General features: G+C 37.8%; 1 protein-coding gene, 1 long non-coding RNA gene and 1 pseudogene across 3 annotated transcripts in view; 2 read left to right on the top strand and 1 right to left on the bottom strand.

Moving 5' to 3' along the window:
* The window catches only part of LOC5574653, an 81,368-nt gene extending 59,001 nt beyond the window's left edge, over positions 1-22,367 (bottom strand). The window contains exon 1 of one of the 2 annotated variants that reach the window (XM_021839005.1): positions 22,111-22,367. The gene's annotated coding sequence lies outside the window, so the exon portion shown is untranslated. Of the gene's footprint in view, positions 1-18,107; positions 18,540-22,110 lie in introns of those variants that run through there. The other variant, XM_001661519.2, reaches the window with a different exon arrangement.
* Positions 20,541-21,499, top strand: LOC110680894 (annotated as a pseudogene).
* Positions 22,368-24,836: 2,469 nt separating the features above from the next.
* LOC110674751 lies at positions 24,837-25,490 on the top strand. Its single transcript, XR_002499160.1, has 2 exons — positions 24,837-24,973; positions 25,028-25,490. It is a non-coding gene; the product is annotated as an uncharacterized LOC110674751 (long non-coding RNA).
* Positions 25,491-26,727: the final 1,237 nt, after the last annotated feature.

The raw sequence follows: 26,727 nt of genomic DNA, 5'->3' as shown, positions 1-26,727 counted from the left end.
TTTTTTAAATCTGTTTCAGTATTTCTCGTGTATTTTTTAACGAATTCATGAAAAAAAGTTAAAAGATTCTTGTATGATTTTTTCCTGAGATTGCCACAATTTTTGCTTCTGAAATTGTCTTTGGATCTTTGGGATATCTGTCAAGATATTTTTACTGGTTTTCCTGAAACTCCTCCAGAATTCCTAGGGCAATTTCACCTGTGGTCCAAAATTTTGAACCATGTTATAAAATGGAGCGATATCTGAGAAGAACACCGACTCTTGGAAATACCGAGCCATGGAACAGGAATGCTTTGGAAAGTTGTATGAGGGGACCATCATAATAACCATGAAGTTATGGGTTTTTGTATGGTTGCATGTGTCGATATCGAATAAAAATGAGTCGATGCATGGGTGGTTTCACTATAATTCCTCGGAAATGCGTCAGAGCTCCTCTAGGAGTTCATCTGAAGATGCTTCGAAAAAAACACTACATTTCCTCCGGGAGTTTGTCCAGAGTTCCTCAGGAAATTTTAAAAAATCTCCGGGAATTTCTTTAGACTTCCTCCAGGAATTTATCCATAGCTCCTCCAAGTTTTTTCAAGTTCCTCAAATAATTATTTCGGATTTTCTCTGGCAATTCTTCTGAAATGCGTCCAGCGATTCCTCGGAAAGTCCTCCGGATTTCTACAGGCAACTCTCCTAGATTTTTTTCCATAAATTCCTCTGGAATTCTTCTAGCAATTCCTCGAAAGTTTTCCCGTAATTCCTGGAAGGTTCCTCCGATGTTCCTTCCCAACAGTGGGAATGCTTTGAATATCCTCCTTAGTTTCACCAGGAACTTATCTGAAGTTCGTCAAGCAATTTTCCCGGAGTTGTTCTAAGAACGCCTCCGGAATTCCTCCAAGAATTGCTTCATAGTTCATCCAGGATTTCCTTTGGAAATTCTCTAGGATTTTGTCCAGAGTTTCTGCAAGAATTCCTTTAGAGTTCCTCCGGGAACTCCTTCGGAGCTTCTCTGGTAATTCCTCCAGAGTTCTTTCAGCAATTTTTTTTGGATTTTATCTAGCATATCCTCCGAAGTTTCTCCAAAGCTCCAAGAGGCACTCCGGAGGAATGGGTTACATGCTTGGCCTGATTCGCTACTCACCACATAGTAACGTACTTGCGCTAGTGTCTATGCACGAAAAATTGCTAAAAGGTAACGCAAAAAATATTTGTATGGCGAAATGCATCTAACGAATTATTTCTCAAAATTGGAAACTATTGTCGAAAAAAAATTTACCAGTTGTGCGTAATTATAATGACTATCACGCCTACCAAATATTTTTTTCGATTTATGCTTTCATTCACGAGAAATTTTAAGTTAGATGCCTTTCCTCTTACATAATAAAACGAGAAAACTTCTGCTGATCAACTGTGGTCAAGAGCAAAGCAGGTAATCCATTGCTGAAGGAACTCCAGAAGAATTGTTGGAGGACTCGAAAAGGGATTCATGGGGACAATCTGGAAAAAATCCTGGAGGAATTCCTTAAAGAACTGCGCAACAATTCCTAAAGGAGCTATGGAGGAAATCCAAAGCACTTACCGGTGGAGCTTTGGAGGAACTTCGGAGGATATGCTGGATACATTTATGGAGAAAATACCCTTAAGATCGTCCGGGGATTTATTTCTGGAGTAAATCTCCGGAGGCATTGCTATTTTAGATCACCTGAGGAATTTCTGAAGAAAATCCCCGGATGAATTTTTTCAGGATTTTCTAAAGCAAATCGCCAGATGATATCATCGGAGGAAATCCTAGATAAATTTCCCGGAGAAATTTCTAGAAGAAATATCAGGAGAAAATCTCTGAGGATCCCCGAAGGATTTTCTGGACGATTCCTGGAGGAAATCTCCGAATGAATTCATGGAGGAATTCTTCATCAAATGAAATCTTTTTAGGTATGTACTTCTAGAGTAGGTACAACCTCGGAAAAAATGGATTATATCCAGGCTTGATAGAAACTCCTCTGCGAGGCAAAGAGGAGGCGATTTTGCCGTTTTTCTGAGGAGAAAAAAATAAACTCAAAATTTTCAACACAGATCCTCAAGCGATTCGAGTGAGAGTGCAGAAAAATGCGAGGATTTTTTCAGGCACTCTCTCTCTCTCTCTCGTTGCGATGCTCACCATCACTCACACTTCAAACGAACTCTCGAGTCTGCCGCCCGAACAGACAGTCCTCGGGGAGTTGTGAGAGCACCCTTTTTTGATGGAATTTAACTCGGTTTTTTTTTGTGCTGCATCGCTCATTTTTCGTTGCCTCGCTGCTTAGCATTTTTTGGCTCCCTCGCAAAGAGGCACTGGCAGCACGCTGCTCTAGAGTATGTCACCGAACTCTGATGATGTTGAGGAGAATTATCAAGCCTGATTATATCCACAGAGGAATTTCTGGACAAAATCTTCGAAATATTTGCTGTTCTTAATCTCCTTGAAAATTCCTGTAGAAAACCCCGGAGGGGTTCTTGAGGGAAATCACCGGAAAAATTCATGGAAAAAATCTACGGAGAATTTTGTAGAGAAAATCTCCGGAGGAATACCTGGAGCAAATTGCCAGAGAAGTTTCTGAAGGAATTCTTTGGCGAAATTTCTGGAGAAATTTCTAGACGAAATACCCAGAACAATTCCTGGAGAAAATACCAGGAGGAGTTTCGGGAGGAAATGCTCGGAAGTGCTGCTTGAGGAAATCCCCAGAGATATTCTTGAAGGAAATCCTCGGAAGAATTTCTTGACAAAATCCCTAGAGTAATAGCTTTTGAAAATCCTCTGAGAAATTCATGGAGAAAATTTCCGGAGGAGTTCCCAGGGATATCGCCGGAGGTATCCTTGAATTCCCAAAGGAATTCCTGGAGAAAATAATCGGAGAAACTCCTGGTTTAAATCTTTAGAGAAATACCTTGAGGAAATCTCCTGAAAAATTCTCTGGAAAATCCCTGAAAGAGTTTCTGGAGAAAATCCTCACAGGAATTCCTTAACGAATATCTGAACGAAATCCCCAGAGAAAATCCTGGACCAAATCCCCGCTGAAATTGCTAACCGAAATCCTCTGAGGAATTCCTGGTGCAAATCGTGAATGAAATCCACAGAGGAATTGCTATTGGAAATCACATGAGAAATTCCTGGAGAAAATCCCGGAGGAGTTTTAAGGGGAATCTCCGGGGGAATTCTTGGAAAAAATCTCCCGAGGAATTTCTGGAGGGCTCAATCAAGAATTCCATTCGTGCTCCACTTCGGAAATTCCTTTGGAGCTCCACCGGGAATATCTTCGGATTTTCACCATAGTTCCTCCATGAATTTAATCGGAGTGTTTCAAGGAACCCACCAGTAATTCCTCGGGAAATCCTCCAGAGTTTCTCCAAGAAACCCTTAAAAATTCGTCTAGGAATTTATTACGAGTTTCTCCTAGAATTCCATCAGAGTTCTATCTGAAGTCCCTACGGATTCCTTACTTTCAAAAATACTTCCAGTAATTTCTTCGTAGCTTCTCCAGAAATACTTCCGGGGTTCATCCAGGAATTCCTCCAGAGTTCCTCCGGAAATCCTCCACAGTTACTAAGGGAATTCCTTCACTATTGATCTGGGAATTTTTCCAGGGTTTCTCCAGGAATTCCTCCAGAGTTTTTCCAGCAACTCTTCCAAAGTTCATCTGGAGCTCCACTGGAAATTTATTAACAGTTCTTCCGGAAAAAAAGCAATGTGTTTTCACCAGTGTTGTACAAAATACAACAGCGCGACGATTGAAGTGTTATGAAAAAAATTAAAGAATTTTCAGGGATATTTCATATATTACCTGTGGACAAATCCCTCAATGCTTTTCATCAGGAACCTTCAGAGAAATCTCTAGCGAATACAATCCTTGGTGGAATCTATGGCAGGAAATTCAGGGAGGTGTTCCTTAATTTAATAGTACAGATAGTTTCTAAAGAATAATAAAAGGAGTCCTAGGATAACTTGTTTGAAAACTATTTACGATTTTTTCAACAGGAATACATGAGATTAAAAAATTTGCTAAAGAGTCTGAATAAAACCATGAAAAATTGTTATATTTTTGCTAGAGTTCCTGGAGATTGCTGGAGGAAAAATTACGCGTGTTTAGAAAATCTTTATAAAAATTTCTGGAGGAATTCTTGGAGAAATTCTTTGTGGAATTCCTGGATAAATTATTGCAGAAATCCCTGATTAAACATTTGAATAAATTCTTGGACGAAGAACAAAAAGTTTCTCGATGATTGGCTTGGAATATAATAGAAAATTTTGAAAGGAATTCGTAAATAAATATTCTGCTAGAAATATTATTAATTGATTTGTTCATTCAATTTATCCTTTTTGAAATGCTTAGAGGAATACATTCATATTATCTGGGAAGAATTCTTCAATATTCCTCTAGATTAATTTCATGTATCACTGAAGAAATCCGTGAATAAATAAATGTGTATATATTTTTAGGGGTTCATGTAGCAATCTATTAAGGTATTCTTAGACGAGTTTCTGGTTGAAAATAAAACAATGCACAGGTCAGCTCAACAATAATGTCAAACATAATAAAGAAGAGCCTAATTCTTTGACTAACCAGGCTTAACTATAAATGGAGCAAATGTCACAACTGAAAGAGCAGTTTTCTCCGTTAAAATAAACAAATTAAAAATAAACACACCATAGTTTGAACTTTATAAAGTAACCATGATAATCAAAAAGTTTCAAGTGGAAGACATTGGAAGACATTTTTTCATGCAATTGGAAGACATTGGAAAAAATCACCTGGCATCCCTGCTGCTACCCCACTTCACGGCCTATGCATTGAAGTCTCCTCGGGCGTTCGACCGATCAGCTTGTCGGTACAATCTGAAACGAATCAGTGGGACGTTATCAAGCCGGTTTCATGAACGGGTGATCGAAAACGGACCAAATCTTTATGTTGTGGTAGATCCTCCAAAAGTGTCGCGAATATCAAGGTTGCTAGCACCCCCTGTTCATCAATTTAAAAAAAAAAAAAAATTATAAGGCAGAACGGTTTTCCCGGGAAACAAACTAGACTGATCGATGCATAGTGTACAGTGCTGAGTGAAGATATTGGGTTTGTTATCGAACCCGTTTGGAAAACGCAAAGGACTTCGACAAGGCAATGGTCTTTCCTACCTCCTGTTCAACATTGCACTTGCCAGAAGATGTTATGAAACGGGCAGGCTTCAACATGCGAGGCACGATCTTCTGAAGAAGAAAGGCTTGGATTGAAGGTAAACACGTCGAAGACAAAATATCTGACGTGTAATGATCGACGGAGATGAGTTTGAGGTGATGGATGAATTTGTCTACCTCGGATCATTGGTAACTTCGAATAACAACTGCAGCAGAGAAATTCGAAGACGTATCATTGCCGGAAGTCGTGCTTACTACGGACTCCACAAGATCTTACGGTCTGGTAAACTTCACCTCCGTATTAATTGTACCATGTACAAGACGCTATTGAGACCGGTAGTCCTCCTAAAAGTATTTCTAGGAGTATTACTGGAGTAATTTCTACAGTAGTTCCATATAAATGCTGATTGAAAAAATGTATTAAATAATTTATACCACCCATTACTTGACTGGTTGCTCCAATGATTCTTACTTATATAGAGATTAATATATTGATTCATCCAAAAATTTCTCGAGTTTTATGTAAATATGACTCTAAAAATGTTATCCACAAACCTTGTCTTCATAACTTTTTCAAGTAGATTTTAAAAGGTCTTTTTTTTTGAGTTCTTACGCTGAATCTTCTAGGATTTTTTTCAGAACTTTCCACTGAGATCCTTCCAAAAATGTCTTTGGGATTCTTTCATAAATCCTTCAATCCTTTTTTTTCCAGGAATTTAATAATACTCTTCAGGTTTTGTACAAAAATTCTTACACACACTATTTCAGTGAATACTCTTCAGATATTTCTAAAGAAAAAGCCCCAGATTTTCTAAATGAACACATCCTCAGGATTCTTTAGAAGTCTTTAAATTCCTCCAATGATTCCACAAGGAATTCATACATGAATTCCTACAAATATTTCTGCATGACAATGGATCTGGTATGTAAGAATAAATGTATTTTTTTTGTGCAAGAGTCTCATTGTTGTGTGAACCCTACTAATCTCTTTAATCGAGTTCACTGTCCACATAAAACTTTGAGGACACCATTGATTGATAACTTTTCACAGAAAATTAGTTTCTAGGGTCCATAAAATATTCAAACTCTTTCTAATAGCAAGCTCTCGTACATTCTCAGTTCACTACCACTGAAATTAACGTCGGCCATCCACCATCGAAATGTTGTTCTCCCTTTCCCATCTCTCTACTCGTTATGTTCCGTCGTATGCGCGACTCGACTTTTATCGATTCCTCTACCGAACACCTTGCCGTGTGACGATTCACACATCAATTTTTGGGTGGAAATCACTTACCACCATGCATCCAAGCGTATATACTCCCGTTACATTGTTGTCAGCAGCATCTCCCATTGATTTTCAGGTCATCGATTTTTCATATGTGCTGCTGCTGGATGCAGCTTCTCCTCACCACACTAATCCGTTCATCGAACTTTTGTCGTCGTTTCTCCGTTTGAACGAAACCGAAGTGCAGCAGCGACGGGGCCGGACCGGACCCTTTCCTCAATACCCCCGACCCCTTTACCTGACCGCTCAATCCACAGTGTTTCCTGAGGTCTAAATTCGTAATCGAAATTGAGTTGCGCCCGAAAAGTTGGTTTTAGAGATATGATGTCTTCAGAGAAGTTTTCGGGATGTAGCGACCATTCTTGAGAAAGTATTATTTTGTGTTGTATCCTCCTAGCAGTAAGATATACCTTTACTTTTTTTTAAAGTGAAGATAGGTACAACATTGGTTAATTTTACTTGAAATTAGTTTTTTGATTATATCTTTGTTTGAATATTTTCAAGATTAAACTTACGATCTAGAAAGTAGTTAGAATAGAATAATTAAAATGCGCATCAGAAGACATCTATAATGTATCTCTCATATTTTCTCATATTAAGGTGAAGATGAATCGAAGCCAACGCTCAAATTTTCAAAAGCACAAATCTGGAGAACTGGAATTCCATTCGAGTTGAAAACTTTATCGATTGGTCACCACCAGCGAATTCTGGAAAAGGTTCCCACGGAAAACTTGGATATTCTCGCGATATCTTAGATAAACTTCCATGTCCTAGCCAGAAATACCACAAACTCCAAGACATAATTCTAACAAAATCCTGACAAAGTAATGAGCAGAATTTTTCAAAACAAATATTGGGCGAGGTATTGACGGAATCGTTGCAAAAAATCTCATTGACAAATATCCTGCGCAGGGTTCTTACAAAATCCGGGACCTGATTTACCAATAACCCTACGCATGATTTTCTGACGCAATTCTGAGGTTTTTTTTTTATTTTGGTCATCACTCTTACAGAGTCCAGTCCAGAAATATTGAAAGAGTTCTTGGATAGGTTCAGATATAAACCTGACTTTCAAATAATCCTAAGCAAGCTTATTGAAAAAATGTGGAAGTGACTGTGGATCTTGTGCAGCATTTCCAGCAGCAATTAACTATTTTGAATCCCTCTGAAAGAAACCTCATTTCAGTTATTGAATCGTGTACACTTCCATGAAAATATAGAAAGTGCTTGCTCAGCTTGGTGATATTTTGTGAAAATAAAGCAGAGGAATTACTACAACAATTGCTGTAGCATTTTATGATTAAAGCTACAAATGATCTATTTTCTAGAATTCATAGAAAGTACACTTGATAAATTACTCGTGAAATCTTTAGAAGCGATCTTTGCTGAAATAATCCCTTCATGAAATACTAGTAAAATCCAGAGACATATTTGGACAAAATTGCTCTATGAGCAATCATTCAACGAACATGAAAAACTATCCTGCAAGAATTTCTGTAAGAATTCTTACAGTATTTTCAATACGAGCAGTAGACAAATGTATTTCTAGAATACATCTAGATTTTGGGAACTATCGATTGGACTCTTATTAATGTTCGAATCCTCTGAGCAGAATCTCAATAGAGAAACTTAAAAGTAGATGGAGTACCGTGTACCTTTTAATTCCGCTCCTAAATGCTTATCTTTGACAGATACGCGTATTTCGACTACAACTTGCAGTCTTCTTCAGTGTCAGTTACTTTTAAGTTTCTCTATCGATTGGAGTTTTAATAAATGTTGAAATTGTTATACACATAAGTCAAACCTGAAGACGATTATAAAAAAAAAACTGGCCTTGGCACCACTATAAAAAAAGACAGATTAGCAACAAAATCTCGACCAGGAACCTCGAAAAAAAAAAACACATGGATAACAACTTTAAACAGGATTTCATAGACTTCTAGCCAAGCTTTTTATCGAATTCAATGCTTAAGATTCTAGAACCATGGACCAGACTACAACTTAGCCATTTGGAATCATTGAAGCATTCTTCCAGGTACTCCAAGGTAGGATTTCCGAATAAATATTGTGCTAGATTCTGAAGGAACGCTAGGCCACAATTCTTGTTAAATTATGGACAGAATTTCAATTCAATACTGATCAAGTTTTTGGCAATTATTATATGAGCTCGAAAGGGATCTTACCAGAAATTTCAAAGATATATTTTGCGAACTCATCATGACATTACGACAAATGTTACTGCTATATACTTTTTAATTCTTTTATCCAGTAATTACAGTGCTGTTCTGAATAATAACAGCGCATGCCGATCTTCATACAAAATGCTCAACTTTGACATGGTCTAGTTTTGTTCCCTTTCAAGCAATCGAGCTGAAATAGCCTCTATCCAGGTTTTTACGAGCGCTAATGGCTGCCTCAAACAGGCTCACTTTCTGGTAGGAAACAGTCGATATGACGTTTGGCTTGGATCCGTTCAATATAAAACGACCCAAGCCAAACGTCAAATCAACTGATCCCTACCAGAAAGTGAACGTGTTTGCGGCAGCCATTAGCGCTTTTAAAAAGCTGGATAGAACCACAGATATGTTCAATTTCGTAACCAAAAAGAAAAGGAAAAAGAAACTTTCAAACTCAAAAAAAAAAAAAAACCTGAGGTACAAGCAACTTCAATTATAATCGAAATATTGTTGTCGTGGGGTTCCGTGAGTCAGTATTGAGCAATGGAACATCGACTCATGGAGGTTTGACATAATCAAAAAGTCTTGCGAGAGTATAGTCAGTTATATATAAAATTTTGAGAGATGTCGAGACATTCAAGCAGTTCGTAGTGTTGTTACAAGAGTTTTCAATGTTAATATTTTAATCTTGTAACAAGCAGTGACGAGTTCAAAAAAAGTTCTCGAAAACTGATTCAAATAGTCTCAAGTCAAAAAAGTGAAGAAACTTGCTTTATTGATCCTACGTGATTCGCAGACGGAATTCCACATGTTCCGCTCCTACCCAACTAGATTTTTCACTTTTATAAGCGGTTTCTTCACCACCGCTTAAGCATTAAACCTGGTTTAATCGTATGGGTAAACGTGGTTTACGGCTTAAGCGAAGGTGAAGAAATCGGCCCTTAGAACGTTTAATTTCCGGATTTACAAAACGACGAAAGTAAGATTTTCAGCTTTCGCAACCTAACCACTACTTTCGCCGCCCCGCTGTATAGAGAGACAAAGTGACTTAACCACGAATCAAAACAAAACACTACTTGAGCCGATTTTACACTGGAAGAAAAACGTCGAAAGTAACTGTATGAAACGGCTTATCATTTTGTTATAATTATTTTTGTGGAAAATAATAGAAACCACCTAATTTTTGGACGCGATCTGATTGTATGCAAAATTTGAGCGATGTACACGGCGAAAAAATGTTAAAAAGGTGATTCATTTTAAAACAGTTTTAGAAGACAGGTTGTGATTCTTCTCAATTAGTTTTCTCAAAAGCGTTTAAAAGTTACTTACGTCGATTTGAAAAAGTAATCGAGATTGTATTCATTGTAGTTTAAATCACGCAGAGTGCATGTCAATGTAAATTACATCTTGTGATCAAATCCTATTCCCAACAAAGTAATAAATGACCTCAGATGCTTCAGTACAAAACTTTGTTCTGGTTAATTGTTCGCAGATGGATCACAAGCAATATGCTTGTTGGCTAAGTGGGTCGCGCAATCAAAAAGTTTGGGAACCTATGTCCTAAGGAATCAGTCCAAAAGTTCCGTTTTAGATACTTCGTGAAGTCAACCTAGAATTATTCTATGGATAACCATAGAAGTTACCTCAGAGATTTCATCTGGATTTTTCCCCAAGATTTTTCCACTTTTTTTTAAGAATAAATTAATTTATCCAATGGTTCTTCCATCGTTTTCTCTAGACATCAACCAAGATTCCCATTTAGTACACTTTTAGGAATTCAAACAGTGTTTTCTCTAGGGATTTCATAAGATTTCCTACAACATTTTCCTTCAGGATTTCTTTAAGATTTCAACCAGTAATTTGTCTAAGGATACCTACAGGAATAACTCCAAAGATTCTTCCGAAGACTCCTTGAGGAATTATTACAGAAAATATTTGAGAAATGTTCCAAGGAAGTCTTCAAGGAAGGGATGTCTTCAGGAAACTGTAATTGTAATTGGATTTTTTTTCAAATTCGGGAGATATTGTAGAAGTCCTGAAGTAATATCTAAATAAACTTGATTAAGTTTTGAAGTAACCCTTGATGAACTCTGAAACTAATTGCTTGAAAATTTTCAATAGTAAATATATTATTAACTGGCTTAATACCGGAAGATACAATAAAAGGCGACCGATCGATGTACAGCTCATACCATCGCTGATTGCATAATTGAAATGATCATTCGATGTAATACAAGAAATTTATAGTGTGGTTTGTTACAACTTCAACAATGTTTTCTGAAAAAAAAAACATATGGACTCTGGAGGAAGGCTTGGAGGATTCCGTAGATAAATGGCTAAGATAATTGGAAAAATCAAATTGAATTAATCAAATATCTGGATAATATACGTTGCAGAAAAAAATTTAGGACGGAATCTCCGAAGAAATTTGCGTAATATGAGCAGAGGAATTACTGGAAAAATAACTGTGATATTAGTTAGTCATGCCTTAAATGAATATTTGAAGAAGCTTTATTTGAGAAATTGTTCGAGAAATTATTTGGAAGATCTGCGGGAGGAATACTTGGATGGAATGTTGGAGAAATTCCAAGAGAAATTTTTGGAGGATCCTCATGAGGAATGTCAGATTGAATTTCTTGAGGAATTTCTTGAAGAGTATTAAGAGTATTTTGTCAAAGAATTCCTGGAGGAATTGTTGGAGCGATCCTGGGCATAAATGTGAGTAAATTTTTGAAGGAGATATTTTCATATGGATGAGAAATCATGGTAGGAAAACTGGAGAAATCGGCGTAGGCATTTATGTAGATCTGATTTGTAAATTCACTAAACGAATTTCTTGAAAAATAAAAAGTTCAATTATTCTTTGTGGATTTTCTAGGAATAACTTCTTTAGGAATCTTTGGAAGATCTCCTACAGTAACTGTTAAAATCAGTGGAATAATTGATCGAAAAATGTCTGGAGGAAACCCTGGAAAAGTCTCTGGGAAAATTTTCGCAGTAATCCTTATTGAAATAACAGTAAGTAGAAGCGTTGGAACGCTCAAGGATTTCCTGGAACAAATTCTGAAGAAAGTCCTTCAAGCATCTTTCGAAACACCACTGGAAGAATTTCTGGGAGGCTTGGTGGAGGAATCACTAGAGAAATTTCTAGAGCGATCTCTGGAGGAGACCCTGAAAGTATAGCAGAAGAAACAGTGTAGCCTTCAATAAAAGGATGGGTTAAAATCTACTCAAATTAAGGTGACACATCTCGGAATCCAAACATGGCAGGTACAATGGCCGGCTTGTGCCCCTACTCACGATTTCAAAGGCACTAATCTGTTGAAATAATGAACGTACAAGGTCAATCTTCTAATTTTAAGCTTTCTTTCTGTAGTTTGATGCCCCTTTCGCGAGATTTGTGCCTTCAAAGTTTTGGTACATTATTGAATTATGATTCCAAGCTGTTTCACCTTAAGCTGGGAGTATAACATGAATAGTTTGAAATAAACAGATTTCGGTCATCTAAGGCTCAAGAATCCACCATTCAATCAGATTTTTTGTCCAAGCTTCAAGAAATCCGCTCGAAAAACTATAATTGAATTACTGATAGCAAGTACAATGCAATGATAGATTTTGATGAACATTGCTCTGATTTTGAGCAAAAAAAACTGGTTTTAATATTTATAAAACAATAATGGTTCTTCTTTCTTTTTTCTTTTTCTGGCGTTACGTCCCCAGTGGGACAGAGCCTGCTCCTCAGCTTAGTGTTCTTATGAGCACTTCCACAGTTATTAACTGAGAGCTTAACTATGCCAATGACCATTTTTGCATGTGTATATCGTGTGGCAGGTACGAAGATACTCTATGCCCTGGGAAGTCGAGAAAATTTCCAATCCGAAAAGATCCTCGACCGGTGGGATTCGAACCCACGACCCTCAGCTTGGTCATGCTGAATAGCTGCGCGTTTACCGCTACGGCTATCTGGGCCCCATCCTATAGCACCAATTTATGATGCCTATCAAACTATTCAGCAATAATTTATACAGCTTGCCTGCTTTATAAGACTTCCCGTATACGTTAAACAATAACTTCGAAATATGCGAGCTCTCCTCACAAGTACGTTCCACATTACACTTCTTAGCTCGCAATAATCAGCAACATTTTCATTTTAAGACTTTTTGACTTTGTTTTAACTCAAAATGTAGGTTTCAGTACCTCATAATCAATTGAAAATATTTATCAATGTGTTGCCCAAATCGGGGAGAATGTGTTGCCAAAAACGGGTCTTGCTTAAAGCGGGGGTAGACAAAAGCGGGTGCTGCCAAATTCGGGAAGGCACTGTAGTTAATTTTAGAACACTTAACACTTTTTTTAATGATAGGTATCCTTGAAAATAAATTTATCTAAAAATAAATTCCACATCAATAACAAAAAATATCTGTTTTGTTCTTAACGTGCCACATAGAAAAAAAAAATAACAAAATAGGTGAAAAATGTTTATTAAAATTCAACAATCGAAATTTAATTTGATTCAATGATCTGAAAGTGCCTTTAATCATCAATGTCAGATATGAAAAAAAAAATCTATTCGAACTTAAGACAGGGTGTCCAATGGACTGTCACACTGTCCATCCATCCGGGAAATCCGGGAAAAGCGGGAAAAACCCGGGAATTACAAATGACCGGAAAAAATACGGGAAATTGTACAACACACCGGAAAAAGCACTAGAAAATTTTGGCAAGGGATATACGACTGAGTTGCTAGAGATAGTTAACGGTTTCTATTATATTTTTGGTCAAAAATCTATAGTTTCAAGGAGAGATCTTTGGCAGATTTTTATTTTAAAAATTGATACGATTTATTGTGAATTGCTTTGCGAATTTCTGGCCAAAGCTATTAAGCACATGTTCTTAGGGAACATCAATGTGTTCATTGAGAAGTATTCAGAAGGGTACTTAGGGATTCCTGGAAAGGTTCTTGATGCGATGCTTTATGAATGCATAGATTTAAGAAATATTCGATCATAAATAATAAGAGTATTTTAATTGCTTGTTATGTCATATGAGACGCATATAAACAATACCGTATCGCTTTCTAGTGACGCCATCGTGATCAGCAGCATTTGATTGACATTTGTGTGTAGTACGTTCATTTGATCGCTCGTGTTTTGAAAGCTGACTACCGAATGTCAACAAAAACGTGTCGACTACCGTAATTTCGGGTGAAAATGATAATTTTTCACGGTTTTTCTGGTCTGGTCTGGTATTCTTGGTTCTATTATTAATACCATACAATTAAATGCAGGAAGACAAGGACTACGGTGAACCTCAAAGACCCATGTACCGAAATTTTCTAACAAATGTCATCTCTGAAATAAAAACAGGATCCCATTTCAAGGTGAAATTTATTACTTGATTATTATAAATGCCAACATCAACTCTACATCCGAATATGCAAATAGAATGGCGAAGTTCTTAACAAGACAATAATTATGGAAATAATAAATTATTAAATGTTAAGGAGATACCACGGAAAACGCCTAAATGTATGCAATTTCCAAAGGATGTTCCTAAAATGTAACGGAAATTCAATTATTTCAGTAAAACGAGCAACTTGGTACAAATTTTGATGGTAAACTCTGTTTGGAAATATATTTTAAGCATCCTCACAAACTTTCAGGCTGACACCATGTTCAAATCCTTGATTCAATTTGTCTTTCAATACCACACCTAAGGTGATTCTGGAGATTCTTCACTACACACAATTCGACAATATTTAAGACAAACAACATTTACGAGAGGTTGCATTGATTTCGGTGGCCTATTGGTAACAAATAAAATCGCGTGACATGGTGGTAAATCTCACCCGAACTTACGGTACCGTGATTGCTAACAACACTGCCTATGACAAAGTCCTTATGAAGTCCATGACGAGAATTTGTATGGATTTCAGCAGATTTACATTTAAGTATTCTCGCTTAGTGTATTGTTTGTGAGATCCTTACTGAATTAATGAAGAGCTTTTTGATGGGTAAATAAATGGTATTCTTGAGCAGATTTTTGTTTATTTTTTCGACAATATTCTCGGAAAAATCTTGGATATATTCCTGGGAAGATGCTTGTTCAGAGTTCTTTCATTATTTCATCATTCTGCAAAGCAAGCAATTGATTTTTTGCGAGATATCGTTTATGTCATAAAGATCTCTGTTGGATTCAACGAGAGTTGATTCAGATCAAGAATTTATACATGAATCTGCCATGGATCATGTTTCACTGTTTCACGCATAATTCTGAACACATTCTCAGTAGAGCATGAGTTGGCCATTATAAACAATGCTGATTTGTGGAAGAATGATCTTAACTTAGGGCCGATTTTTTATATCATTTTAAAATTTCTCTGAATTTCCTATGACTTCTATCGGGTGCCGTATTTTGGCCCCTTCAACAAACTTTCAGTTCTGACAACTCATGGAAGTTTGCGTAAATATCCTTAGTTTTGGTCTTTTAGATTATTCAATAACTCTTTTTAATCTGTTTGTCCAAAATCATTTCAAAATTACAAATGTTTTTAACTCACGTTTTTTCATAAAACACTTAGATAAAGAATCCAAAAAATTGATCATTTTGTATGTAAAAAAGAAAAAAAGTTGGAAATGTTTTGATTAGTTCTATATTACTTTATATTTGACATCCAAAAGCAAGAAGCTGGATAATTTTTAAAACCCCTTTTAAGGCTTTATTATTAGATTGAAATAATCCTTTACTGTGTTCGATTCATTATTTATGGAACGGTAATGGTAACATTTTGCAATATTTGACAGGTTAAAGCATAAAAATGAAAAGATGTTCTGATGTTATCTCACTGAATAAAATTTGTTATCGTGAAAAGAAAAAAAAAGTAATTGAGAATATTGCTTTAAAACCATAGCTTGAAAACGAACATTTTGAAAGTTAGATCAAATATCTTTCTTTTAAAAATGCTTAAAATGTGAAGTTGCACAACCATGATGTCATTCGGTTTTGAACTTTTGGGCATCCAGAAAAAAAATCCGGGAATTGAACAATTGCATTTGAATGGACACCCTGTTAAGAGGAACATAGCCTCTCCCTTAAAATGGGATTTAGATTTATGGACATCAGCGACATACACACAATATTTGTCTGTATTTTTTTTTTTTTTTTTTTTTTTTTTTTTTTTCTATAGATGATATATTGAGGAAATCAGGGCTGGTAGCAAATGATCGAATTATAAATAAGAAGTTTAGATACCTTTAGCTTGAAAAAAGCACATAATTATGAATACTAAAAGAAACCTAACAAGAATCACGAGATGAAAGTTTAATTCCTAAGTTGAACACTCTTATGTATATTTCTAAGGTTTTTTTTTTGAATTTCTCATGACATCTCTTCAAGAGTTTGTTTTGAGATTTTTCACTAAAGCGAAGTATGCACTTCAACAGAAAAGTAATCGCCTATCTCGATGCGTGGGAAATTTCTTGCAAGAAATGCTCAAGAAAAGCATTTTTCTTTGATCGCAGTACGCAGTTGAAAAGAAATGTCAATTCAAATGGAACTTACTGTACGAAACTTCTTGACCATTTCTTGGGCAGAAATTTTAACTTTTCTTGAGCGGAACAGCATACTTAGCTTAAATCTCGAAATAATTCTTCCAAGAATTTCGCTTTAGATACCTTCAACAATTCAGTCTAGAATTTTTCTATGGATAACCACATCCAGAATCATCTATCGAAAAATTATTTCATGAATTTCCCTAGAACTTTCTTTAGCATTCCCATTTAGATGCTTCAAGAATCAGAAATTCCTCCAATTTTTTGTAAAATTTCTCAATGAAGTCTTTCAATATTTTTTGCAGCCATTCAAGGAAATTTCAAGGAAATCCTTTAGACTGAAAGGATGAATATTTGAAAAAAAAATCTTAGAAAAATGCCTGGAACAAATGATAAAAATCGGCTAAGGAATTATCGTGGAAGAATGACGCAACGATTTTTTTTTTTTTTTTTCAAAAAACTTCGGAATAAACTTTTGTGGATGCGTTAGAGTGCTCTAGGATTTTTTGGACCAAAATATGAAGAAGTTCTTCTAGGCATCCAAATGAATAAAGGATGGGAATTTCCGCTTATTCTCGAAGTGCAAAATTTTAGCAGATCAATAACGGCACCGGCCAAGTCCTTACAGTCAGTTGGAATGGGGAAGGAATGTTACGGTGTAATCGTTGCTTCTAGAGACCGAGAATACCTCTGCATTTCCACAATCACCACGAAAAGGGTGTTGATTAGTGAGAAAGGAAAAAGATCTGGAAGTCACGTTTGGTCGCTGATGAGATCGAAAAATACGACTTTTACTTGAAACTAGTTTTGCATTTCTGGCAGTGAAAAGATATTGGTATAAGATTTAAAAAAAGTTACGTGAACATTCATAATGTTCAAACGTTATTTTTAGTAATGACGAAAAAAGAAAGAAATATGTATTTGAAAATTATATGAAACAGGAATAAAGGTTTTTTCGATACTTCTAGTGGCGAACCATACATAATAGGTTTGAAAATTGCATAAACGTAAGGTTACCATGATAAATATTTAAATCATAAGAATGAAACGAGCTCACCAGTTGGCAATCCATCCTCGACTGAACACGAATATCTCTCCTGATTTTGTCGCCTGCCCCCTCGCGTGCATGCAACAGAATCGAAAGACCACAAATTGCGCTCTGCCCAACAAACGCGAAAACCGAAAGAGAAAAAATCTACGCAACGAACAAACTCACTTTTCCGCACAATACCGTGCATTTTTGTATGGTAAAAATTTAAATTGAGTAAAAAATGTGAAAACTGCAATTTTGTTTTCAAATTTGAATATTTTGTCAAAGAAAATTATTCCGATTTTTCAACTGAAAATTAATTGTTGATAAAAACGGAGCAGGCCTGTACCGACTTTTCGGGCTCAAAACATTTTCGATCACGAATTGAGGCCTCGGAAAACACTGTGCATTCAAGAGATAATTTTCAACACCGTGCGTGGAATCAAATCCCAGCAGCACCTTCTCTGCCAAACCAATTTCCAATAGGAACCCCTCGAGTCAATTTCAAGGCCACCGCCACCGCGTAAACGCCACTTGAACCGAGTGTGCGGAAAAATGCGTAGAAGTACTTCACTGCCAAATTTCGGCTGCGGCTTCGGTGCGCTATTTTTATTCTGGATTAACCATTCCACCCGTCGTGGACCAGACTCAGACTCAGACAGATAATTTGCTCATTGCAGCGTATCGACGATATCAATCACTGGAAAATATCCATTTCACCATCATCCAAAGAAGTGGGCAGAGAAGAATCGATAAACTCTGGTGTCCCTCTTTTCGTTCTGTGAATCAGCCAGACAGCTCTCTAATCGCACCCTTTAAAAAATCCGGACAACTTCCACGACATTCCCAGCCCCGAAAATCGAAACCTGGCCATTTTTGTTCAATGCATTCCCCATTCGGCAGCCCTACTCACTTTTCACAGTTGTTTTGTGCAAACGCCACGTTCCACCAAGAGGCACAATTTTTCAACCACATCGGGACAACCGTTCGGGGAAACTTTCACACACAGAAAACACACTCTCCTTCCCTTCCGAAATCGAATTCCTCCGGACGCCGTTTCGCACTTTTAATGTCCGCTTCCGAATTCTTCACTGTTTTTTCACGGAAATTTTCACTGGGAAAAATCCCCCTCTTGTCAATAACACACAAACGGGACGGGAGCAAGAAACTTTTCACACGCACCAAACTTTTTCTCCGTTTTGCTCTGTGCACTGAATCTTCCGTTCGTTTCGAAGAACCTGCTTGGATCGCGACGACACATCAAGACACAAGAGCCGAGAAAAGAGTAAAATTTTGACGTTTCACATTCTCCACCATCGTTTTCTGCTGAACAGACAGACGGCGATGATGTCACCACTACAAGCAAGCATATTCAGCAGCACACGAAACGAATGTAAACACGCAACCGAAGATACGCACACAACCGAAGCTTTCCAGATCGCCTTTCGTCTGGTCCAGGGATGCCAGATAAAAAAATCAATATCTTTCCCATAAAAAATCGATCTCTTCATGTAAAAAATCGATCTTTTCAAATGCCGTCAACCCGGATAAAAATAAAGGCTGGATTGCTACTGACAAGAAAAGGAATCGTCTATCTCAATGCGTGGAAAATTTCTTCCCAGAAATGGTTCAGAAAATCACATTTTTCTGATCGCAGTACGCAATTGATAAGAAATGTCATTTCAAAGTGGGCTCCTTGTCTAGGGGTACGACACTTGCAGGTTATCTCCATTTTAGGCAAAAAATGTTCATATTAGTCACATTTTCAACGAAATAAATAAAATGGATAATAAATCACCAAAAATCGATGAAACGATCGATTAAACATTTGACAGGTCAACAGCCTTCTAAATTGGTTGAAAAATCGGTCGATTGTTGCACCGACGCTTATGGAAGATTAACACAAGGATCAACCGAATATCACCCGATTTAATTGGTGGGCCAACGCAATCCTACTAAATGCGTGGATAAATCGATATCTTAAATAAAATCCAATCAAGTTGACCTACTAAACATCAGATTTCCTCGGTCACTCGATTTAATCTAGCGATTAGTCAGTTGATCGCTGTGTTAAACTTCCATAAGCGTCGGTGCAGCAAAACGGCCGATTTTTCAGCCAATTTAGTCGACTGTTGAACTGTCAAATGTTTAAAGGCTTCCCCAAATCTACGTGACTTTTTACGGCGACAGCGACAAAAAGTCGTCGCGTTTTCGTTGTTGTGTCGCTGCAAGCACTCTTCTATGGAACCATTTTGACTTACACGACGCGTATCGCTACGAAATGGTGTCGCTGTGGCTTAGACACGCTTATCAAACAGTGCATACAGCGAAACATCAGTGAAATCGCGACGATTTTTTGTCGCTGTCGCCGTAAAAAGTCGTTTAGATCTGGGGGAGCCCTAATGGGGTAATTTGTTTCGGTTCCACTTTTTTTCGCGACTACGAAGCAAAAAGAGATTCCACAAAGCACTCGCACCAACGGGAAACCTCGTAACGAACTGTCATTGTGTGCGTGAAAAAAATAAAAAAATCTCTTTCCTTGTTTTTCTTACAAAAAACCAAATACTGTTAATCTCAATATACCCCACTTCTCCGTTTTGACGAAGACATCACACTAGCGCCACGGTGGCATAAAAGTATACTAACACACTACAAACTTAGTGGCATGAGTGTTCTTTTTCTTCTTTTTCTGGCTAACAGATATCCATTGGCATCAGTTACTTTCATCTGTTTCTGGCACTATGCCTAAACATGGACGCCCAGAAAGACCTTCTCACACACAAACCTGTGATCGTATCAAACCCCATCGTATCGATCCCATCAGCTCATGGGCCGTGACCCACGACTTTACCTCCCTTCCGAAGGAAGATATGATCAGAGATTAAATCTCTGATTTATCTTCCTTTTTTTTATGTCTTAGAAAATTCGACGGCGTTGACCCGAATGATTGGGGAGAGAGGCAATCACGTTCTACACCATCGGCGGCGCTAGAAAAAAAAAACGGAATGTTTGTTTTGATTTTGGATGTGTGACGTTTCGTTCTTCAATGCACGCTCAATTGAAAATAGCTAAGAGTAATCGTTAATGCACTTTTCTCTCAAGAGATGGCGTTACATTTGTGTCCTTTTAGTGTTGTATGGAAACAGCAGAAGTGGGGTATATTGAGATTAAAAGTATTTGAAAAAACCTAAGAAAACATCAGCAGCTTCGTAGTCGCGAGAAAATTCGATTACCAGTCTTCACAAAGTGACTACAAACTACACAAATTGATAAGATTTAGTGTCCAATTGATTGTTTGAAGTAAGTTTTACTGCAAATCGAAATAGAAAAATCATTAACAAGAACCATGTCTGCTAAAGAGCAGGAAAACGGAGAATCCTGCTCGACCAGAGACGATCAGTCGAGCTTGTTGCCACATCGGGAATTGTAGGACCGTATGCTCAAACGCTCAAACTGCACGCTATGGACGTTACTTGGTAGCAAACGCAAAATGTATACGGACAGATGAAAGACTACAATCCCCTTTTGAGCTGGGCCTCCGGAACGTCCGAGGATGTGGTCCATCGTGCCAGCATACCCCGTGGTGCACAAGTACGAACACCCGCTCCAGCTGGTCAACCCTTGTCAATGGCATCTACCGCCTCGAAGTGAGTGCACCAATCATCAAGGAACAATTGCAGGAGATCTACAACCAGGGCTTCATTCACAAATTTCATAACGCCAAAAATGGTCATTTTTGACACCCACCCATCCCATTGTAACGCATTTTGTATGAATATTTTTTTGGATTTTGTATGAACTGTAACATCTTGAGGACACCCACCAACCCCCTTCAGCGTTATGGAATTTGTGAATGGGCCCCAGGCAAATTCCAAAGTCCTCGGCACGGCCTAACACCGAGAAGGTGTGCGAACTGCGACAGGCTTCCCAGCAAAAGGCCGCCTCCCTGAAAGAGCTCTCACGGAAGAAAGCCAACGAAGTACTGGCCTTCCAGTACGCCGTGGACACCACCGCTCAGCTGGCCGAGTGTCTACTGGACTACCTCTTCCCGAAGTGCGAAGGCGACGATGATGATGACGCTCCCATCTCGGTTAGGAGTACTCAGCCCTGCACACCGTTCAGAGTGTAGTACGCCTTTCCAATAAAGTTGCCCGACGCGTCTACCGCACCTTGTTCAAGAAGGTGAAATCCCTCCGAAAGGAAGATAACAAGGAGTACGTCGTCACGTTGACTGCCGTCCTCCGTCTGACCCAGTACCTCAACTTCCTGAACGACAAAGGACTCGTATCTTTAGACTTTTTGTAAAATTAAAAAGTGAAAAGCGTAAAAAATGTGTTTTATTCCAATGGTATAGGCAAACTGTCATGTTCGCAATGATGATGATGGATTTTTATATTGCTAACGTAGCTTTAGCTTAACGTTTCTGATCCATGCCCGGACATTATTAGGACATTATTAGGATGGGATCGAAATAGGGGCAGCCATAGTTCAGCGTGTTGGCCAGCTACTTATGTTACTTATGCTATTAAATAATGAAGCCTGATTTGCTACTGAAAAGGAATCGCTAAAGAAATTTCTCGCCGATTCCTTGCAGAAATTTTCTACAGCGGCTCCCATTTGAACTGACATTTCTTTTCAACTGCGTAATGCTATCAGAAAAAGGCGCATTTCTTTCAACTTTTCCACGCATCAAAATAGGCCGAGAAATTACCTGTCAGCAGCGAATCAGGCTTAACAATTTAACATCACATCATCCCTAAAACCCGAATTTGACCCATGCACAATACGAAATAATTCCATTGTCCAGCATTGAACACGAACATTCCAGCAGTTTCCTGGCAGCACTGCCGCACCCCGTTCCCGAACGGGACAAGAAAAGCCAAGAGTGGAAAGAGGAGAAATTGGAAGGCACTTACATTTGATTTTTCACTGATGATTTTCCACAATTTGCACATGATTGAACAGGTTACTTTCACACTCGCTAGCTGAGGAATCCTTTCAATAACACTTATCAATGGGCTTGACGCAGTCTTGGGCGTAAGATAGCCGTACAAATCTTCAATTTTCCAACCGGTGTCTGATAATGATTTTCACTATTCACCACAAACGAAAACCGAACTGAAGATGACTTTTCTTCACACGCACGAACGCGACGACGATGAGATGAAGACTGATGAATTTTGCTGTTTTGTGAGATTTTTACGACTGGCTGACAGCCAGGAGACACGCACACATGCAAGCAAAACCATGGGTGCCGTGAGCAAGAAGGGTTGGTTTTTGGGCGGCTGGATATACGTGAGGTTGTGTCTTGGGAAAAGCTTCTGAGCAAAGTGGGATGAACACTGTAAGAAGTTCTTACTTGGATTGTAACATATACAGAGATGCGGTACCACTCAATTTTGGGTTGTTTCAATGCAATAAGGTAACGACTGTTTATTTCAACTAACGGAAACGACTAACAGTTGGCACCAGTGGCAAAAAGTACAGACAACAACCTTTCGAACATGCAGTTTCTCTCACTGGCTGCCGAACGTTGACACTGATGTTTGTACTCCACTCACTGATCGCGCTATGCTGGATTCTCAAATTTCTCAATCTTCCAACACAAGCGCATGGAAGAATGGTAGTAGATAGCTGTCAAAACGTATGTAAAATAATGAAAAACTTTAATTTTGCTAGTAAGGAAACTGGATCGAAAAAGTAGTGATTAGAATTCAAGCGTATTGTGAATAGATAACTTTTTGTTTTTAGTTCATCTTCCATGGTGCTTTCTTTGCTTCAGAATTTCGAGTTTACTACACACTTAAAAACGACATCGTTATTCGGTAAATTATTTTACGGTCTTTGATCAGTAGGGTAACGTATATAACTTGGACATGCATATAATTTGGACATGCTAGTCGTTCTATACCCTTTTTGAATGAGATGGTGAGGAATATATGTACTGGAAATCATGTATTGCATTATTCATACACTATGCTACTTATTAATGATGACCTTTTTCATAACAATTACAAATTGGCTTCAAAAATATCAAATTTTAAATTGTATCAACAGAACATCTGTGAAACCTACGAATGCAAGAGGATGTGCATTTCAAGAACATACATTAAATGCAATAATAACGCTCTGAATTGGCATGCATAAAAAGTTTAAAGGCAACATGATAAAATATGTCTAAAATTTATACTAAGTTCATCCAAAATCTAAACATGAGTATATAAGGCATAAATCAGGTGATGTCCAAAATAGATTATGGTTTTTGTTCAGTTGATATAATTTAGCCATCTGATGAAACACACTGGAATGTCGCATACATGCATACTTGCAGGCATTTTTCTTGGATCTGATGATATTTGCTTGCATGAAATGAAATTATTAATTATCACTAATATACACATCCAATAAGCGAAAAAATGCATAAGTCATATGTAAACTCTTAAAATTTTATGATATGATCGTCTTTTTAAGAAATCATTGCATGGATATTGAGATAACGTCCCTGTCCAAATTATATTCACGTGAGGGTGTCCAAAATGTATATTTGGTGTCCGAAATGTATAACAGACAGGCCGCAAAAAAATGCTATTTTGGTAGCTAATACTACGGTTTGTAAGCTTTTGCTTCCTAGAAACTCAAAGTTCAATGGGACATTAAGCATATAAGTAACATTAGGTAATAAAATATTATTATCTTATGCAGTTAATCAATCGCCGTTCGCAGACATATCCTTAGCCTGTCCAAAATACATAATTTACCCTAAATCATAAAAAGTACTGAAATTCCAGCTTTTCTTAATAAAAGTACTGACTCTTCGGTGACATTTTTCTTTATTTACTGAATATGGTAAACCTTGGTGCTGATAGCACCGTAAAATTACAGATTACAGAGAAAATGTGAAAAGTTAGTAAAATGTTAGTACTGACTTATCAGCATCCAATAAATTTTACCGAGTTTTTTGTTAAACTGCAACAAGAATAAGGACCAGAATCGCAACGGTCAACCGTTGCACAGCGAAGCCCGCACTGCATTGATCGAACTAGCTGATAGCACATCTGTTTTTGCAAAGATTTTCTATGTCCATATTAAACGAAAGACTAACAGGTTGTTCCAGCATCATAAACCGTTCATTCCAAACTTCCCAGAGGCCGCCAATTTTGGTGGAAAGATATTTGATATTCGTCGTGACTTTTAGATCTTTTTGCAGTGACCCAACAGTCTAAATCGGGATGCATAAATAGGTGAACTTCCGATAGGCCAGACGCCGCAAAAACGGTGTTTGGGATGCGTTACAAATGAACACCATCAGACTCCAACCACGAGCAGTCGACAGAGGCAAAAAATTAAAATTATGAAAATAGAGCGGAAATTAATAAAATTATGATTTCTGGAGCTCGATTTGAAAAGGTCGTAAGTAACAAAAGTAAATAAATCATGCTAATTTCACCATTAGGTAGATTCTACTCAGCTTAATATGTGGTTAAAATATCATTTCGATATGATATTTCTTCAAAAATAAATTAAAAGTTAACACTTCGACGTAATTAACGAAAACTAGAAGCAGTGCAAATTTGTTCATTCGTCCTATTGCGCATAAGGTCGAAAGTAGCAAAAATGACTAAACCCGAAAAATCGTGTATTCGACCTTTTGTCGACAAAGGTCCCATGAGCGACAGCTGTCAAAATAAATGGAAAAGTTTATACGACGCACCTGTAATATTGATTCTGCCTCGTTTAACAGTTTTTTTGCACCATGTTAATCCACTCATTCATTGCTTGGTAAGTTTCTCATAGATAAAACATTGTTTCAGTGTAATAATGTTTCTTTTACAGATGCTGCGATTCTCCGAAAACAAACCGTTTGGTTTGCCTATGGAAAGACCTCAACTGAAGACCCGCCAGATCGCAGCTTTGTTATCTCTTCACTTGATGGTTCCAGTGGAGAAACAGCATCGGGATCGATTCCATGGATGAGAATGAGCATCCATTCGCCATCCAACCTTCAAGCGAATCAGTGTATTCCATGGCAAAATCGGTCCGCACCGGCTTGGCACCTGGAAACATCAATGGATCATTCTTCCCATGCCAATCAATCCCTTCGTCTTTCCTGACACGTCTTCATTCGTTGAATCACCAGCTTCGTCAGACGATAGCCCAGGCCTTGAAACCGAGTCCATAAAAACGAGTTATGGAGAGTTGACTGTTGTACTAAATTCGGTTTTTGTTTACTAACTACTAAACAGCTCGAAGATTTATTATCAAAAACTATTTTTTGAAATGTGTTAACTTATTTCTAGAGGGCCGATAGTCTCTTCTATTTTCTGTTTCATATTCCGAAAGCTTGCAGTCAAACCTCTGTAAGTCGATATTGAAAGAACAATAGACTCATGGAGCAGTGGTATTCTATGGGAAGCTGTTTGAAGGAACCATCATAGTAACCATGATTCTTTTGGTTTCACGATTCGGTATCGACTCATGGAGGTTTGGCTGTTTGGTCTCATCGTTCATGAGGGATTCATTTTTCTTTCGGTTTCTAATCGAGCGGATATCAACGATGCATAACTTTTGATGTCCCCCAAAAGATCCTCCCTCGATGGATCCACAACTACTCCATGGAGTTGGTGCAGTAACTGGCAGACTTCGATGTATGGTACGCGAATTCGACATAGTAGCGTTCCACAAGGCGAACAGCAAACGTTTAACATGGCAAAAGCGAAATGCGTTGTGCTAACTGCAAATTAATCGGAGAAATTCACTATTATATTGAGATGAGAATACAACGGTGGCCGGTGGGTCGTATGTGCTTCACTGGCCATCATTCAGTCCGATCGTATTTTGACGTATGGACATTTTCAGGTGTCAAACGTCTGAACGTGCCCGTACGATGTGCAATGGTGACAAGCGTTAGGTCGCATCGATTAGGTCGAATGAACTTCAAACAATCTCAGATAGACGGAAAACTTTTTTATGCGCGTAAATAAAAAAATGAGTGTATTTTTATCATTTTGTTCAGTGGTTTAATAGAAGGGATTACGTTTTGTGTCTTGATACGTATATTATGTACTTTTTAGCTTTTTGTTTAAAATAGGAATTGAATTTCGTTTGAAAAACTTCGTGGTGAGTTATCTCAGATAGTCAAAAATGTCACATTCGACCTTTTTGAATCAAGCTCCAGATTTGATTTGAAGAGATTGGGCCGTTGAAAACACTGAAAAATCAGCAAACAAAAATAAACAGAAAAAACTTTACCGAAAAAGTCAGTAATTGGACTAACTGTGGAGTAGAGCAAGAAAACGCTCTTTCGTGTTGTATTGGATAAAAAAAAGTTTTTCATCAAATATGTAGAACCCTATTGATGGGTGTGATAAGCCATCATTACCCATTTTGGGTAATCCCATAAACTGAGTAGAACTTTTCAAAGGTGCAAAAGCTCCGCCCACCAATCGGCCGCTCGTCTAAAAGGTTCGTGCCCCAGCTAATTTAGAAGCCGCCTCCGTGACACCAGTGTTCCCAGAGCTCGTCCAAACCACATC

The sequence above is a fragment of the Aedes aegypti genome, chromosome 1 (genome assembly GCF_002204515.2).
Source record: "Aedes aegypti strain LVP_AGWG chromosome 1, AaegL5.0 Primary Assembly, whole genome shotgun sequence".
Lineage (NCBI taxonomy): Eukaryota > Metazoa > Arthropoda > Insecta > Diptera > Culicidae > Aedes > Aedes aegypti.
Note: the sequence above shows the minus strand (reverse complement) of the source record. Positions and strands in the feature narration are given on the sequence as shown.